The 20,570-nt window shown below is 34.6% G+C and overlaps 1 pseudogene; it reads left to right on the forward strand.

The window, feature by feature from the left end:
• The first annotated feature begins 18,779 nt into the window (after positions 1-18,779).
• LOC125821038 (uncharacterized) lies at positions 18,780-20,283 on the forward strand (annotated as a pseudogene).
• Positions 20,284-20,570: the final 287 nt, after the last annotated feature.

The raw sequence follows: 20,570 nt of genomic DNA on the forward strand, positions 1-20,570 counted from the left end.
AATACTCAGCGACAAAGATCTCGACTTTATAACACTTGCCGGTAAATATCTCGACATCATAAATGATCACATGTATCATCACGGTGTTCACAATCAATGCACACAAGCAATATCACACCACAGGGAAAAGACAACAATTCATACAATTCAAGTCCACAATCATATGCTTTCAAGACAATAAGGTAATTCAGACCATCATGTTCAACACATGGCCCTTTTCATTTCAACCCCTTTTTTGTTAATTTAGATGTAACAGGTGGAAAACTAAAGCCTTCACCTCATCCCCATTACTCCCAACACTTAATCAACGAAGGAACTACACAAATTCTAATAGAACACAAGGTTCAGGAAGTCATTTGCATTTAAATCATTCAACAATCAATCCACTAGTTGAGTCTTCCCCTTCCGACTCACTTCCAAAGCCACACAATCTATATACAAGCAAGTATTCATAATAAATTTCTGGAAACAACAATACCCACATCAATCCTTTTTCCGAAGAAAATAGATGAGTCATATTTTCTCTCCTCAAAAGAAAACTGTAGCAAAATAGATCGAAACTTATCAAACCAAGCTCTAGGAGCTTGTTTTAAATCATACAAATACCGCTTCAACTTGCATACATCTAATGTAGGTAATAAGAACAAACTAGGTGGAGGTTTCATAAAAATATCTTATTCAAGATCACCATGGAGAAAAGCATTTTGACATCTCTTTGATAATGAGACAAGGTTTGTGAAACAACAATAATAGTTCACACCGTAGTCATTTTTGCCACAGTGCAAAAGTCTCTGTATAGTCCACCCCATACTTGTGTGTGTTACCAAGAACAACCAAACGAACTTTATATCGATTAAGATTTCTATCAGAATGAAGTTTAATTAAATAAATCCATTTACATCCAATTGGGCGGATATTTGAAGGACATGAAACTACGTCACATGTGTCATTTTCATTAAGAGCCAAAAGTTCTTCATCCATTGCTTTCTTGCTAACATCCATGCTTGAAAGCTTGTGAGTAGCAAGTTGGAACAAAAATGTTGGATAAAGTAGAGGAAAAGTCATACCAATTGGGAGTACGAGAAACTCTTGTACATCTATGAGTAGGTTCAAGAGGACCAGATCTTAAAGAATACTCAGGTTCTAGTTGTGGTGTAGTTTCAGGTAGCGTATAAGTGTCGGGATAGGGTAAATTCGAACGACGTCGTTCATGTTGAGAATATAATTAATTAATAAAAGTGTGCCCTCTCTAACAGCTTAAGTTTTTTGATAAGATGGTCACACACTTCAACATGGTATCAGAGCAGGTAGAGATCCTAAGATCGAATCTCATCGCCACCCATATTAAAAAGAATTTCTATGTGTTTGGCCCATGAAAAATAGATCAGGCCCACATGTGAGGGGTTGTGTTGAGAATATAATTAATTAATAAAAGTGCGCCCTCTCTTACAGCTTAAGCTTTTAGATAAGATGGTCACACACTTCAACAGTTCATACATAAATCCAGGTTTGAACCTCTTAATAGAAGATGATAAATCCTCAAAAGTAGGAAGATGAGGAGAAGTAGAAGATGAATTTGCAGTAGAAGGAAAGAACGGTTGATTCTCAAAGGAAATAGCATTTCTAGAAACACAAAATTTGTGAGAACATTGATCAACGCAAATAAAAACTTTTTGTGAAGTACTATTACCCATAAAAGAAAATTTAGTAGACAGTACATAATGTTTTCTACATTGGGAAGGAGGCGAATGCTCAAAACAAACACAACCAAATGTATGAAAATCGCTATACTTAGGATATTGGTGATAAAGACGAAAAATATGAAGACTCAAGATTTAGCACTTTAGATGACAGTCTATTAATTAAATGGACAACAGTAGAAAAGCTTCCACCCATTATTTAGATGGTACAGAGGACTCAATCAATAAAGTACAAGTGACATCTAAAATATGGCAATTTTTACGATCTGCAACTCCATTTTGTTGTGGTGTATATCGGCAAGAGCGTTGTGAGATTATTCCTTTGTCAAGAAAGAATTTTTTGAATTCATAAGACATATATCTTCCACCAGAATCAGATCTTAATAATTTGTTGCAAGTAAAAAATTGTGTCTCAATATAAGCCAAAAATGTCTTGAACATAGAAAATACCTTAGATTTGGATCAAAGAAAATACACCTATGAAAGACAACTATAATCATCTATGAATGTCACAAAGTAATTTAAATGAGCATGAGAAATAATTGGTTAAATGCTCCAAACATCACTATGAATGACATCAAAATACTTTGTAGCACGACTACCAAAATTAGGAAAAGGAAGAGTTTTAGTTTTGCCTAATTTACAAGAAGAACAATCAATAGAAGCAGCTGAAAATTGATTTTTATTTCCCAGTAAATCAGAATTTGATAAATGAGACAACACAACATAATTCGGATTTCCTAGACGCTTATGCCAAACGTCAGTCTTACTAGATGTAGAGGTAGGAGCAAAAGATAGAACAGGAGCAACAGAAAAGTGTATAGGAAAAAATCATCCAACTTTAGGCCCCTACGCGATTATCATCCCCGACACCAGATCATGCACAAGACAACCATTACGATAAAAATTCACATCACATTATTGTTATCTACCAATTGTCTAACTAAAGTAAGACTAGTTGACAGCTTTGTTGAAACAAAAACATTCTTGAAAGTTGGAGTAATGTCCCCAACCTTGGTAACGGGTAAAATTACAACCATTGGCAATCTGTATTTGTGATGGACCTTGATACTTATGAACACTTTTTAGGATGCTCGTTGATTTTGTCATATGATTGGAAACACCTGAATAAACAATCCAAAAATAAGATGTAACATCATTACATTGTAATCCCAACGCTGAAAAGGCTGACAGAATTATTTGTTTTACCATTTCAGGAGTAAGAACTTGTCCTAAAGATGGGTTATCAATAGTGGAACCATTTATCCAAGTTTAAAAAGCATTGACCTTACGATTTTGAGGGCCCGTGGGACACTCTTTGATAATGTTCCTTGGTTGCCTACAATAATCACAAAACTTCTTGCTCTTGCTAGCAATATGACCATATTCTTTGCAACAGTAGCATTGAGTTCTAGTCATATCTCTGCCCTTTCCTTTACCTTGAGTAGCAAATGCAACAGTGACATCAATTTTTTTCTTGAAAGTGTTTTGTGTGACAAGACGTTGCTCTTCATGAAGTAATTCCCTATAACAAACATCCAAAAGAGGGAGACGAACATCGATTCATCAAGTTAGAGAAAAGACTCTCGAAGTCAGAGCATAATTTCATCAAAAATTATTCTTGCTCACTTTGCTCATGAACTGCTTGAATCACAGATAGAGATTCAATAGGTATTTTGTCATAGACAATATCTGTAAATTAAGTCCATAAGATCTGATATCAAAAATATATAATTCGGAATAGAAAGACCTCCTTGAGAGTTATTGACAATATCATACTCTAACTAAATGTGTATTGTGCTATTATCTTTGTTAAAAACCTTTTATAAGTAATCTCACATGGCCTTAGTTGTCTTGTATGACCTGAGATTAAGAACAATAAGAGGATCAATTGACCCTAGAATCCATGTCATCACCTGAGCATCTTTAATCTAAAAATGTCTACTATTTGAACAAATTACAAAAATTACTTTTTCGCTCTCTTTATCTTAACATTCGGATACATCACTATTTTTCTATCAGATACATTACAACGTTGTTTATGTACAAATGTTATCGTTGATACATAAGTCCATTTATTTCAAACCAAAATCAGCATGAATCTAGTTTATAGTTATGTATCTGATACATAACTTATGTATCGTGTGCCATGTATTTGGCGAAGGAGCAATGTAACTGTGAGTTCTGAAAAATTTAGGATTATTGTAATTTGAGAAACTTTCGAGATACAACTTGATTAGTGCCCAAACTATTGAAATTTATGTATTTTATACTAGTTTCTTACTGGTCAATATTTAATATTTAATAATAATAAATAGATAAGACATGACACAATAGTCAATATTTAATAATCTATATTAGTATATTTTATATTTTATTAAGTTGAATAATTTTTTAGTACACAGTAGTCAATATTTTTATGTAAATTAAAATATAAAAAAACCATTTAATAATGAAATAATAAAATTTAATTATTTGGATGATCTTATTAACTTACATGTAATTTTGACTATAATTAGTAATAAGACATGATGAAGAAGAAAATTAAAAAGGTAGAAACAGAACAGTATTAGAAATAAAACCTGTTGAATTTCTACTTTTACCTGTATTAGTATAACCTCAAACAAACTTTTCACTTTTTACATTAAATTCATTGTTCTAGTTTAATTAAAATAACAAAAAATAAATATAACATACTAAAAATATAAAAATAATAGAAATAAATGAAACAAGCATAATAAATTTTCAGAACAAAATAAACACTTGATCGAATTGTAGCATAATTGCACTTGATTAGTTAATAATGATATTTAATCCTTGATATTTCGATCATGGAGTTGCCAATAAGTCAAAATAATAATAAAATAATAAACTAATAACTATTAGCTGTGACGACCCAAAAATGGACGTGATGACACTTGTCTATTCCCACCAACACAAGTTAGCCTCAACTTGAACGAAACAAAAGCAACGCGGAAATAAAAAGCAAGAATAAGACAATTACGGAAAACTCATTCTAAACAATACCCCAAAACCTGGTTGTCAAGTGTACAAACAGCTAATGAAAATACAAAGTTCGAAAGACAAATACAAGTCTCACACTTTGTTTCTCAAGTAGAACAAAGCTTAAAAAAGGAAAAGAGGGTCCGCCAGGATGAAGAGAAGCTACCTCTCTCAATCCTTCACGAGCCTCAACTGTCAAGAAGAGAAGGATAAGAAGATCATACAATTTCGGGCTCGAATTCAAATAGTTCAGTCACGTACAATAAGTATATCAATCTAAAGTATCAAGCAAATCACGCATAAGCATCAAAGGTATCAAGTCACATATTCAATCTCTCTCCGGAACCATTTCCCATCGATTTTTTATTCCTTGCCGGCAAACACCTCGACATAATAACATTGGCCGGAAATGACCTCAGCCTAATCACACTTGCCAGGAAAGACCTCAACATAATAACACTTGCCGACAAAGACCTCAGCATAAAAGCACCCACCAGCAAAGATCTCAGCATCTACAGGTAGTGATTTACGAATCGTACTGGCTTCTGTGGCTCTTAATGATGGATCATACTCTTCAGACCTGAGTTTCCCTGTTTTTTTCTTTCATGTACGATTTCATATATGGCTCATGGTTTAGAACACAACTCGTAGATGGCCCAAATTCCATTGTCAAACTGCCTTCTGTCCCTTAGGTGCAAAAAACCTGAGCAAAATCCCAAGTTTAAAGTATTACAAGTGCTATAAATCCACAAAACATTAAGCACTTAGTTCATTTCATATTTCAAGAGGTCTATTGAGAGGGAGTTGGGTACCCTAGTTGAGCTTAGCACCGCTTTCCATCTACAGACTGACAGTTAGTTTGAGAGGACTATTCAGGTCTTAGAAGAGATACTTTGGGCCTGTGTTATTGATTTCGGAGGTTAGTGGGACCAATTCTTCGCTTTTAGAGTTTGCATATAATAATAGCTATCATTCAAGTATTCAGATGGCTCCATTCAAGAGGTTGTATAGTATGAGGTGTCGATATCTTGTGGTTGGTTTGATGCTTTTGAGGTTAGGCCATGGGGCACCAAATTGTTGTGTGATTCTATGGATAGTGTTCGTGTGATCTAGGAGCAGCTCTATACTGCCCAAAGTAGACAGAAGAGTTATGTTGATTGGAGAATTTGGGTCTTTGAGTTCATGGTTGGTGACTGGGTGTTTCTGTGAGTGTAGCCCATGAAGGGCATGATGATATTCAAGAAGAAGAGAAACCTTGGCCCTAGGTTTATTGTCTCTTTTTGAATTTCTGAGACTGATTGGAGAGGTGGCTCATGAGCTAGCCTTACCACGAGCTCGTCCAGATGTTCACACTACTTTCTATGTCTCTATATTGAGATAGTATATTCTCGATGAGTCTCACGTGCTTCACTAGAATTCAGTTTGACTTGATGAGCCGTTAGCATTCGAGGATCAGCCTATAGCTACTTTAGACATGCAAGTTAGAAAGTTAATGTCTAAGGAGATTCCATCGGTGAAGGTTCAGTCGAGGCATCATCCACTCTAACATTCTACTAGGGAGGCCAAGCTGGAGATGCAAACCCGATATCCTCATTTTTTCTTGCCTTTAGATACTTTCTTTTCTTTTACTTTCGAGGACAAAAGTCAATTTAGTAGTGGATGTTGCAATGTCCCTCATGGTCATTTTCTTGTTTTGTGTGCATTTTACTATTTTGCTCCTTCTCGTAGTATTTGTGGTGTGTTGGGATGGGTGACACATTTCTTGAGGTGGTCAGGAGTGAGTTGGGTGAGTTTTTCTCTATTGGAGGTTTCTAAGAGAAAGAGTTGACTTTGGTCAACATTTGGAGAATTCGATGTTGTATAAGATTAATGTTAGTTCCATCAACTATAAAAGGTCCATTTTGGGCTAGTGGCATGGTTAGTTTGGGTTTTAAGGCCTTGAACGTGAGTTTGAGTTGTAAGGCGAAATAGTTGTGAAAGTTTGGCAACAGTTTGACTTCGATCAATATTTTTTGAAAATATGCTTAGATGAGAATTCTATCAAGGCGGTAAGTTCTAGAATGTTGCTTTTGGTGTAGAACGACCTTTTGTTCAGATCCCGAGGTTTTGGGGGTAATTTTGTGGCATTTGGAATTTTATTATTGTGTTTGCCTTTGTAAGTGTTAACTTGAATCAAAATTCTATCGAGATGTCCTCCTTTGGTTGTTTCATCGCTTCCATTAAGTTTGAAAAATTGATTTTGGTGAGGTAGCATAGTTCGTTGCGTTCCCGGGGTTTTGAATGAATCGCATTCATGTGATGATCTCTACGAGAACAGAGTGTATTATTTTTAGCCAACGCATTTGCGGGCTATGCTTTGTACTCGCGGAGGGTCAGTCAACTTGACCACTACGTTTGTGGATTGGCTTCACGTTCGCGGAGGTAAATGACTAGCAGTTAGAAATAAGTTTATCTAGAATTTCAGCATGCATTTTTTAAGACCAACCCTTTGGGGTGACTTTGGATCTCAATTTTGAACCAAAATTAGTGGGAATTTTTTGAAATTATTGTGGGATTATGTGGACTCGTTGTGTGGATCATTAATTCTTCGTTAAATTTGTAAGTTTCGTTTGATTTCTCTCTTGAATTGCCATTTCTATCACTCATGAGCTTAAAATTAGTGGGCTATTTTAGGCTAGTTTGCTGCTCGGATTGTGCCCCTTTTTGGGCACAAGCTTCTTAAGCTAGGTGGGACCTTGTGATGGGGTTTACTTTTTATTCCTCACACGGATATCACGATCTTATTTTGACATGATTTTTTATACTAAAGTATTTTATTGCAATTTGACTATTATTTTGCCTATTTTGATGTTCTCATCACTAATATGATACTGTAGCATCACTCGGAGGCACTTTTGAAAGGAAAAGTTCCGATTTAGAGGTTCGGGTGCGGTTTGGCCTCGAGGTAGGTTATGATTTCTTCTCTTTAGACTTGATTTAGATAGATTGTCTATATATATCCAGTAGTATTGATCGTTAAGAAAGCTTTAGAATTAAATTTTTGGTTTGCATGATCCATATATTATATATTTTGGTCATTTTTGAGTTATTTAGCTTAGTGTGTAGTCGATAAACCTTAGTTTATGTTGATCCTTGGCTTTGATTGAAACTTTAGAATCCTTAGAATGCTTTTAGGTGGCATGAAACATAGATTTATGCATGTTGATTTGACTTGGTTGAATTGTGTTCCTTTTTATCATTTCAAGTTTTGATCGCTTTATTATATATCTGTGTGCATGAGACCTTGGATTTGGATTTGGACTAGCTGGGGTTCCAGGTTAGTACGTCTACTAGGATTGTTGTATGAAGTGATTGTATTGTGATTGTATTAAATATGCTTTGCATGTAATCGTGAGTGTGACATCTGCATTTTGACCTATTCGTATTTGAAAATGAGAGGAAAATTGTATTTGAGAAACTTAAATGTTTTTTACTAAGATTTTCCACTTATAGAGCTCCGAAAGAGCGACTACTATTTTTACTTGAGGGAAATTGGGATTTTTGGAAGAATATACCGTTGTTGGTCGGATTATGATGCCTATTGAGTATCCCGTGTTTTGGTACTCATGCTACACTTCTTCATCGCTTTCTCATGCATCTCCCAGCACGAGACACCCTCGCTAAACATTGGATCTCACATGACCGTCGCAAACCTGGATCATGGTAAGTTTTTGGCATCCAAATATTGTTTCTTTCCTTCTTTTGTACTTACCTATATTTTATATTTTGATTTAGACATACATGATGTATATATCTAATTTGTATGTAGATGTGTTGTACCAGTTATACCAGGTCCGAGGTGGTTTCTTGTATATATTATTTTTCTTTCTCAGTCACTTTCGAACTTGTTTGGTATATTTTGTATCGTATTTACATATCTATGCTATGAACCCTACTTTCTCTACTTATATTTTCTTTCGCTTATTTCTTTCTAGGTATTTACAGTCTTCCACTTTTATTTTGGATTTTGACTTGCCTAATGGGAATTTATAGTAGGCACCTGTAACAACTCGAATTTGAAAAGGGGATAAAAAGGGTCAAACAGGCAAGTCAAGAACCCAAAATGGACAATGGAACCTTCACGGCACCATAGACAGGTCGTGTAGGAGTCCAAGGCCCATTAAACTCCTCGTTAAAACTATCCAGGACCTGCCCCAAACAAGGGTCACCTGGACGGTGGCCCCGACCACCCATGGTGACTTGGACGGCCCGTCTAGGGGTCCGTACAAGTCACCTAGTCAGTAAGGTCTCACCCCAAGTCACTGTTAAGGACTACAAATGCCTAAACGGTCTGTGAAGCTTCACACGGATCGTGAAGTCATCCGTGAAAGAGACTTATTAGGCTTAGAATTTTGGATCAATTTCAAATGATCAAATCTTTCAGAGAAAAAATGAGTTAGGTGGCTCGTGACCTATCAAATTAAAGATCTTTGAATCCTCTTTCCAATGCTGTCAAGTTTGCCGAATTTCGAGTCCGGAGTAAAAAGTTATGCTGGAGTTAGTGAAGCCATGTCTAGCAGGGCATCTTCACGACCCACTGGGTGGGCCATCAGGCTCTAGACGGCTCGTGAAGCCCTTCTTGAGAGGCACTTCGGCAGTTTTAAGTCAAGGTCATCTTGGTCTTTGCCCAATTGTTTTAACTCAATACTACGTCGTTTTACCTTCTACCCAAAGCCATATATAATGATCTTTAACCTCCAAATTACCCAATTCAATTCATCCTCCTAAAATCACAAAAGTTGATCAAGTTCATTCTCTCAAACATCTCTCTCTAAGGAGAAGAATAAGTCTAGGATTTTAAGATCAAGTCTCCAAATTCACCATTAATTGCAATATTTTGGCATTTAGGTATGATAGTATTCATCTATGGAATCCTTTCCTCCATAGAGTTCCTAAATTCTTCAATTTTGCAAGTTAGAATCTCCAATGGAAGTTAGGGTTTTTACTCAATCTCATAGGTTCTTTTCAATTACGATCTAGTTGGTTGTTTTATGTCTTTTTATGCATGAATTGATATAATTACATGTTTTTAAGTTGAATTCGCATGATCCATTATTTCTAGAATTGATCTTATGATGAAGCCTTTCAAAAATTAAAGATGAATTTAAGAAGATAGGCATGTTCTTTATGAAATTGATGAAAATATTTTAAGAATGCTTTGAGAGTGAAGTATCAATGTTGTTGTTTTGTTGTGAATGGATTTATCACAATTCACATACAACTCAAACATGAATATGAAAGGGTTTTCTCACATAAAAGATGCACAAGGTTGAAAGGTTTTCTCACCTAAGATGAATCAAGATTAAAGAGTTATTCTAATGATAAGACAAGTAGTGATTACCCATTTCTCATAATGATAAGAGTTAAGATTAATCACTATTTTGTGGGATTTATGCTTAGCAATGAGAGGATATTGAGATGGATGCGCTCCAGTAGCTTGAGGTCGGGTTTCTAGTAGCAATCTCCTTATCCCATACTTATGTGCCATCATAGGATGGTGTCTAGAAGTTCATGGTTCTTACCTTGGCAAGTGAGGACACCCTTTTTCGGTGTGGGATATGTAACGACCCGAGAGCACCCCCTAGTCGTTACCGGCGTATTCGACCTCTAAGAGGTCTTATACAAGCCCTTAGCATTCATCATAGCATGCATCATAGAATAAAAACACGGAAAATTTAAAACTTTTACTTTGAAAGCTCAACTTCACTTCATATATGAAAGTAGAATCTAACTTCGTCACAATGTACCATCTAGAAATAGAAGTATCGAAAATGGGACTTAGCCCTTACATCAATAAGAAGTCTAGAAATAGGAAAGTACAACATTATCTTACAACATAAGCAAATAACTAAACATAGAAGCTAGATCATAGGGTCTTGTCCTCGGACTTAAGGACTCACCAACTTGGGGAAGCAACACCAAGTGTCTTGAGAAGTAAGCTTGAATCTTCAACGGCCCGAACCTAAATGTTTGGGGAAAAAGGAGACAAAATAGGTTAGTACAACACACGTACTAAGTATGGCTACTATGCATAAAAACCATTGAAACATGCATAAAAGGACATTTTAATCAAACATGTTTTTTGCCAAGTAAATCCAATATGCACACAAATTAAGTATCATAGTCCAAACCAACATAATATCATCCCAACATATAGACAACCCAAGTAATACTAGTGCAATGCAAGGAAAATAATCCCATAACCCTATTCAAAGTCAAGTATCACATTAAGCAACCTACTTCATGCATACATACATAAGATCATACTTCATCATAACTTACCATATTCATAATGATCATACATAACATAGCTTCAACACACATAAGTAATAATCATCATAATCATAAGTGAACACTACTACAACCATCTCTTGGGATCCCACAAGTGCAATGTGCAAGAGAAGTCTCATACCCTCTCTTACACAATGAAGAAACCCTTACGAAAGCCCTAGTAAGAGTTCACACCTTTCATACATTCATTTAGTTTTACATTAGGGAGATATTGTCATAACCGACATAGACCATGAGAGCAACATAGAATCCAGTGTTCTACTCCCACATCGAAAAGAGAGGGTTAACACTTGCCTAAGGTGTAACCATTCGTACATAGCTATCTAGGTGGATCCACTAAGCTAGAGTCCTATGTGGGCACATAGTTAAGGGTTAAGGAGATTGCTTCTAGAAACCCTAACTTACTAAACGTGGGGGATTTCCATCTCATGAGACAACACATACCGTGGATAATTCGAACGTGCTAAAAATGAGGAAATCCATGTGGGGAGCCGGACTTACTAAATGTTAGACCCCCATCTCATTTACATGCCCTTACGGTGCTAAGCATCTAATTCCCTTTTGTAATCATCTTTAGCCATCACATAAGTTCACATTAGCCTTTACTAGACTCTTATGTAAACATCTTATCATAATAGCTCATAGGTGTTCATAAGTGAGAGCAATCCTTTCACTTAGAAACACTAGCAAGTGAGTAAACCTTTCACTTTACATTACACTATAATCATGATAACTACCTTTCAATCATATAGCAATCATACCATCACATACATACATGCTTCATAGCTAATTCAAGTGTAGAGGGGTTAAGGATGAGAAAACTAGGTCATCAACACCACAACAACACATTAGGTATAACATCATTACAATCTAAGTAATTCACCTTTCATACTTGAGTTCAAAGGAGAACTAACCTTCATACTTTCTTGCCCTCTTTGGGGCATTCATATTTCAATTACCAACAATTCATAACCAATACATAATACAAGGTAATTCATGAAGTAATAACATCATCAACATCAATATAATCAATTGACATATTCCCTTCATAGCCTTCAAGGCTTCATTCAAAGACTCAACCCTAGTTTCATAGAAATTATACATAACCTAGGGTAGAATCATCATACAAACATGAATTATATAACATCACTTTCAATCCATAGCCTTCAATCAATATCCAACACAAACTAGGGTTAGAATTAGGAAAAGAAGGAGAAACATGGGTCTCATGGGGAATTCTTCAAGAAACCACAAATACAACATAAATTCATTCATAATTATTCATATAACATCAATCAAAGTCAGTTTATAACATCAATTTCACTTTAGAAAGAAGACCCACGTTTTTGGATTGAAATCCTAGAAATTGGAGATTTTGAAATTCATCTTGCAGGGGCCTCTTGGGGAAAGGAATCCCAAGAGTGATAAGCAACCATACCTTAGCTAATTCCTTGAGAACTGATGGGGAAAAATCGAAACCTTGCTGCCCTAGATGAACCTTGGTCTTCTTCTTCAATGGGGTTCTTAGTTGAGAGAGTTTTGAGAAAAAATGAGTTTGACTTGTGAGTTTAGTTGTGTGAGTTAAAGTCTTAGGGTTAGGGTCTTATAGTTAGGTTTAGAATGGTAATTAGTTAACTAACCACCCATCTTAACCCTTAATTAATTAACTAACTAAAACTAAGACCCCTAAACTAAAAACTAAAAACTAAAAACTTAAAAACTGCCAGGACTTACGACCCTCCACCTACGGACCGTAGGTGGAGTTACGGACCGTGCTGGTCATCCGTCGTTTGGTACTAAGGCTCCCTTTTGGGGGGGGTCAAGTCTCCCACGACTAAGTATGCATAAAAACCATTGAAACATGCATAAAAGGACATTTTAATCAAAACATGCTTTTTGCCAAGTAAATCCAATATGCACACAAATTAAGTATCATAGTCCAAACCAACAAAATATCATCCCAACATGTAGACAACCCAAGTAATACTAGTGCAATGCAAGGAATAGAATCTCATAACCCTATTCAAAGCCAAGTATCACATTAAGCAACCTATTTCATGCATACATACATAAGATCATACTTCATCATAACTTATCATATTCATAATGATCATACATAACATAGCTTCAACACACATAAGTCATAATCATCATAATCATAAGTGAACACTACTACAACCATCTCTTAGGATCCCACAAGTGCAATGTGCAAGAAATGTCCCATACCCTCCCTCACAAAATGAAGAAACCCTTAAGAAAGCCCTAGTAAGAGATCACACCTTTCATACCTTCATTTAGTTTTACATTAGGGAGATAATGCCATAACCAACATAGACCATGAGAGCTACGTGGAATGTGGTGTTCTACTCCCACACCGAAAAGAGAGGGTTAACACTTGCCGAAGGTGTAACCATTCGTACATAGCTATCTAGGTGGATCTACTAAGCTAGAGTCCTATGTGGGCACATAGTTAAGGGTCAAGGAGATTGCTTCTAGAAACCCTAATTTACTAAACGTGGGGGATTTCCATCTCATGAAACAACACATACCGTGGGTAATCCGGACTTGCTAAACATGAGGAAACCCATGTGGGGAGCCAGACTTACTAAACGTGAGACCCCCATCTCATTTACATGCCCTTTCGGTGCTAAGCATCTAATTCCCTTTTGTAATCATTTTTAGTCATCACATAAGTTCACATTAGCCTTTACTAGACTCTTATGTAAATATCTTTTCATAATAGCTCATAGGTGTTCATAAGTTAGAGCAATCCTTTCACTTAGAAACACTAGCAAGTGAGTAAACCTTTCACTTTACATTACACTATAATCATGATAACTACCTTTCAATCCACTACTAGAAATTTGACCTACTGCCACACATTTTTGGCAACACATTTACAACCGTTGCAATATATTATCTATTGCAACGGTTATGACTGTCGCAATATATCAAGGGATTAAATAGAACAATAATTAAAAATAACCGTGGCATCATTCTTACAACTGTTGCTATAGATTTTCTAAGGCAACACACTTTACAAACGTCGCACTAAAAGACTCTGTGGCAACATTAATTTTAGTGGAAAAAATTATTTTAGTTAACCCGCGAATTTTATTCCCCAAAAATATATTTCCCTCCACTACTAGACTTTAGCTAAAGTGCCATTTATTTCATTTAGGGTTAAAATTTTGGTCTTCTTCTTCCAAAAGGATTTCTGAAAAATGGAAAGAATAACGTGAGCTTCGGTTAATGGCAGTACCATTCTTCAACAAGCTTCGGTCTTCTTTTTCTTCATAGTGAGGTAGTCATCTTCTTCGATTTGACAAGTCTTCTTCTTCATCTCCATTGGTCTTATTCTCCAACAACAGTAATCTTCTTCGACCGCAAGCTTTTGCATATAAAGGTATACCATTTTTAAGTTTCCTCTGTCCACTCCATTATTTCTAAGTCCCCATTGTCTCTAATTTGTTATGCATATAATATTTTGTATAATCTGAAGCTCCATTGAAGGGTTTCTCAAATGTCTTAAAGAATAACAAGTGGGTTTGTTTGCAATTTATGTTATTTGTTTCATTTTAGGTCAACGATGTAATCTATTTGTGGTTTTGATTTTTTATTTTTGATTTGTTAAAGATTTCTGAACTCTCTGCGAAAGTTCATTAAGAAGCTTGGTTTCAATTTTATTAGTATCATCTAGAAATATAGATTTTTCTTGTCCAAAATACAAAGATTCATCCTCTGAAACATGAGTTATTTTCAGTTTTTTCTTGGATTGGAGACTCTTTTACCTTCGGAAGCTTATCAAAATCGGCTTGTGGTCGTGGAAGCTTGTGGCTAGCTCATGCTCGTTCCAGTGTCGCTGCTCCAAAGAAGGTAATTCCTTTTCGTTTGATTTCATTTTTTATTTTTTGAAATTATAGTTTAAACTCTGAATACTCTTTTATATGTTCTAGTTCCTTAGTTGAAATTTTGATTAATTGATCGATTTATGTGACTCAATCTGTTAGTATGTTATAATCTTACTGATTTAGTCTGCTTTCTATACTAGTTGATGCCTTTTCTAGTTCTCATTTCTGTTCCTTAGGGTGATTTGTGTTCTTGTTTGAATTTCCTTCAATATTAAGTGTGTTTCTTATATTAATGTGTCTAAATGTGTTTATGTTTTGAATCATATACTCCTTATTTGATTATTGCAGATTTTGGTCTTGTTCTCTATAATGTTACGGTTTGTATGTCAATGAATATAAACATCCATTATGACTAGTTACTATTTTAAAAGACCGGACATTTTGACTTTTTTCTGAATTAGTTTACGAATTTGGCCTTCATTTTAATATCCAAGTTAACCTTGTTTTTTAGTTCAGACTGTACATTTTTCTCATTTGTGAAAGTCAGATCTTGTTTAAGGGTAGAGGACTCTTGATTTTAACTCTTTTAGTGTAATCGATCTTCTGTTTAAAAAGTTTTAAAAATCGTTTAAGCTATTAAATGGGTTGGTGTTTTCTGTGTCTTTGTTTGTTGTGAATAGAGTCAACACTTCGTCTAAATTCGCTTGGTTTGATATCTTTCGCATGTGCGAGTTCGAGCCTTATTATAAGTAGAATTTAAAGTTTATTCTCTTGTCAATTGAATTTGTTGGCCTGGTTACATGTTTCCAGCAGTGTGAGTTATGTTCTTTGTCAACAAACATTCTGGGTTGTTTCTGCTTAAGGTCATTTATTTAAGTGTCATTGCTCCTGATTGAATTTTCGAAGGATTGGTTTAGTATGTATTTGGTTAGAGTTCAGTCGTTTGTGCTTACCAAATTATGAAATCTAATAGTTTATCAATCTTGTTATTATTTTCTCTCGAATTGGTCAGTCCTACACTTCTTACATGCTAGACGATTAACTGTATAACATTAGTTTGATTTCATTTCTTATTCCATATTGTGGCAACCCTATACCTTATATAAAGTCCTTGGAAATTGCATATACAGATTTCTAAAGTTTTGAATTTGCTAGACTTTTCTTTGTTTAGCTTCTGATGGCTTTTCTCTTTAAAATGACATTTTATATTTAGGGATTTTTTGAGAATGTGATGTTGAACCTTAGAGTTTCAGATCTATTTTTTGGTAAACTGATTAGGAAATGCTAACTTTGCACTTGCAAGTCCTCATGATGTATTAATTTTTAGCTTGTAGATTCTGATTTACCTTATTCAGCTACAAGTGACTCATGTCATTTGATTGTCCATTAACATGCATTAAAAACTCTTTACCTGTAAATTTTGTTGTATCAAGATAATGGACTGAGTTTTGTAGTTGATGTAAGATCAACTTATGAAAATGAAAACAAGGACGAGCTCTTGAAGTTAAGCATTAGGTAAGGTTATGTACAAGCATTGACAAAAAAAAAGTTAGGTCTGGACAGTACAAATAGCCTTATTTGATTTAATAAATCCAAAAAAATGTTGATTCCCCTATTCCATTAAATTTTCAGCATGTTACCAAGTGTGAATTTGTTAAGAAATGACTGATGAACTTGCTCTAGTTTTAAGAAAATCAATCAGCATTCTGGTTTTTCAGCAAAATACTAGAAAACTTGCATTCATGAATCATTTAACTACACTAAATATCTATTGTTTATGTTTCCTGTAGAAAATTCTTTCAATAAGGCAAATTGTGCGCTAGTTGAAACTATATGATCTCATATTCTGGAATCTTTTTCATTTACTGGTGCTAGGTTTTAGATGCTTGATTTACTTCAAAGTAGCATTAGATGTAGATAAAGGCTGACATTTCTTCTTCTGTTAGTTCATCACTTGCTGACATTATTAGAAACATTAAATGTACTACCCTTACAATTAAGTTAGGATGCTTGTTCAGAAATAATGTTCCATCTCCATTTTCTGCCTCATTCTTGTTTAATGTTGCAAGACTGATCACTTCAACTCCTAATTTATCAGCTCTAAGAATTAATTTTTCTATTAATACCATCTGCTGCAAATGGCAAGACTACGGAAACCAAAGCGAGGGATAACCTATGTTTAGTGCACATAGCCATTTAGATAGTATAAAGTTTCAAAAAACTTGGAGTAGATCCACATGATTTGCTTCTAAAAAGAATCTATGTTTATGTATAATTGCACTTTCTTGCTTTATGCTCATTTGCTATTGTCACTTTTATTGTTGTTGTTGTTGTTCCATCAGAAAGTTAGATTTATGCAGTTCTAATGACAAAAAATGTGCTTTTTTAAGTTCTTGGTGATTATTTGTTCAGATTTGAATAGTCATGAGTCAACAAGAGCCTTCGAAAAGAAACAAAAGAGCAAAAAAGAACTTCGCTAAACCTGGATCATTATCATTCTTGGCAAATAAAAAATGACGATTATTGACAACAAATGAAATTGTTCAAGCTATAGAGTCAGAGAAAGGACATCTTCTAAAATTAGTTGAAGAACAACATGCAGACGTAGCACCACAATCTGAAGCAAATGAACAATCTGAAGCAATTGGACAATCTATAGAAGAACAACCTCTAGAGGAGCAGTCTCTAGAAGAGCAAGTGATAATTAATTCTATCATTCCTACAACAAATGAACAATCTGAAGAACAAGGTAACATATAAGCTTACAAACTTATTGTATTCATCCATGATTTCTAATTTCTTGTATTTTTTTTATATAGTTGAAGGCCTTCCAACTCAAAACACAAGAGGCAGAACGCAAATGCATAATGTACATAGACAACGCGAGCGTAAATTGATCACACTGAATAGGTTAAATCAACCTGTGGGTACTACTGATGAAGTTGTAACAGAGTTAAGTAGCTTCCTAGGCACATTGGCAAGAACTGCGACACTTTGCCCATTTGATATATTTGATTGGAGGAACATGGACACCAAAAAGGATTTATGGGATTACACCAAGGTCTGAAATTTTCAATATTTAAATATATGTAAAGTATTTTGCATCTGTTGGTTAATTGAATGACATGAAATTGTAGGAGAAATATATTATTCCTGAAGCTGCGAAAAAATGGACTTTGGTAACAATTCAGGAAGCTTGGAGAAGGCATAAAAGTGATTTGAAGATCAATTATTATGACTCGTATGACAATGATGAAGTTCGAATGGCAAAAAAGCCCGGTCATATTCCAGAATGTCAGTTTAGAGAGCTCCTCAAATATTGGAAGTCTGAGAAATTCAAGGTAATTAAAATGTATTTCAGAGTCTGAAGCTGACAACTTTTTTATTTTTCTAATTCTCTTTTGTGATAGTGTTGTTGTAGCTTGATTTTTTCAAGGAGATATTTGAGTGTGCGACTCTAAAGTAACCTATTTTTTCTATTATCTTTCGTTGAAGCCATATGTGATTAACATATAAGTAGAGAGATTATGTGTATGGATCAGTATGTATCCTCCGTTGATATTAATTGAGTGGGATTGTTATGTCTAGCTCATTGTTAAGTCGAGAAGAATAACCAGTTGTATCACCTAAGTAAATTTCTTGTACTTTATCATTTACTAAGACTGAATTTTTAGTCTTCCAATAAGATACATTTTATAAAGAAGAAGCAACTTGAATGGAGGATTACCAGAAATGCATTTGTGCAGACTTTTAGTTAGAGTCTAAACACTAGTATAACATTCAAATTTTACCTTTTGGTATTACTTAGAAAATAAGGAACATTGACCTTGTCTAGAATATTCGGTAGCATCATAAGCTATCAGTTTACATTATTCATTTATTTTTTTTGTAGAAAATGTCTGAAACAAATACCAAGAATCGGAAAAAGCTAATGGAACCCACACACCGCTGGCAAAAAGAGTTTTGCTTTAGTCCATAACAAATTGGTGTGTTCTCTTATTTTTATTGATTCTTGACCTGTTATTTAAGCAATTTTTGATATTTAATTATCTTTGTGTGACTAGGAAAAAGAAAAGGAAACTGTATCAGCTAAGGAGATCTTCATGGTCATAAGAACAAGGAAACCTGGGCGTTTGTACAAGACCTCGACTGAAAACACAACTAGTAAAATTGTATGAATGTTGTCTATTTAAGAGTATTTATTGAGATCAATTATGTGTTCTAAATTTTAATTTACATGGGTACTTGTTGGATATGCTTTGTTAGGCTGAAATGGAAGCGATTGAAACACAAATGGACACAAATAATTGATGCATTTTCAGCTGTCATGGGTCCTGAACATCCGGGACGTCTAAGACTATATGGAGTGGGGGTTACAAAGACTACATTGAAAATAAAAGCTGGAAACTCTGACCATTCTTTAAATGCCACAGATGATGTAGTGCAACAAATGCAAGAAAGAATGCAAAAAATGGAGAAACAAATGGAGGAACAAAAGAAAACTATGCGACAAGAAGTTATAACAGATGTAATTGCACAACTTTAGAATGCAGGATTAATTGATCGTAACATACTAGTTGCATTGTCCGTTCCTCCTCCAAGAGAAACTAGTACTTCTGCACAAGCGGCTGATCAAGGTTAGATTCACTAATTTTCTTTTTCAACTTCTTCTTCTTTTTTGTCTTCATCGTTCATTACAAGTGAGTTTAAATACTCTATTTTCTTTAAGTTTTACAATGTCAAGTTACCACAAAATGGTGTGAAATTTATTGCTACTTAGTAGGATATAAGGAAATAATTAATTAATTTTATGAATTTGATTTTTGTGAAACTTGATGGAAGAAAGCTGAGATCAAGTCAATAATGACTTGAGTGTAATGGTCAATTTTTTTCTTATATCTGTGGTGTTGATCTTACGTTTGACATCCCTATATATAGGTTCTTGTTGGTTAAGTACTTCATGATATTAGTGATTCTTTGAGTGATTTAATGGTTACCTTATTCGATGTTACTACTTATTCACCTAGGAGTCCTCTACGAGGATGGTAAAATGTCTTCTTATAGTTAACTATTGTATGTGCTGCACCTTGTAGAACCTATTTAGCATGTTATTTCCTTCAAGAAATAGTTAAATTCGGTGAGTACAAGTTGATTGTTCAAATGACAATTTGCAAAGGAACAACCATTGTGAAGGCATGACTATCAACCACTATCATAACTTAATGTAAGCATTGTTAAACTGCTTTGTGTTTTATTGTAGGTGATGAAATTGAAGGAGATGAAAGCAGTACTGAAGACTTGACTTAGGAGTTGACTGGATTGATGTTAATTAACTTTAATCATCTAGGTTCTACAAATATTTTGATTTTGATGAAGATTGAAAACTATGGTGTGTTTCACCCTTTTTGAATAGTCAAAAAATATTTGTATATTTTGCTATTATTGATATTACTAACCTCTTTGATTTCTGATTGAAATCTTGGTAATGAATAGTTTATTTTCATGATCGAATTGTGTATTTTATGTTTTATTTTATTGTTGTAATAACTTTATAATATTAGTGGAAGTAGATCAATAGTATATGTAGCAAAAGCCTAATAATAAATGTAGCAATAACTTAATAGTAACTGTGGCAATAGGCAAAGAATGGTTGCATTATCATATAATAACTGTAGCAATAGCCCTA

This window comes from Solanum verrucosum, unplaced genomic scaffold (assembly GCF_900185275.1).
Source record: "Solanum verrucosum unplaced genomic scaffold, falcon-dt-bn FXZP01000050.1, whole genome shotgun sequence".
Taxonomy (NCBI): domain Eukaryota; kingdom Viridiplantae; phylum Streptophyta; class Magnoliopsida; order Solanales; family Solanaceae; genus Solanum; species Solanum verrucosum.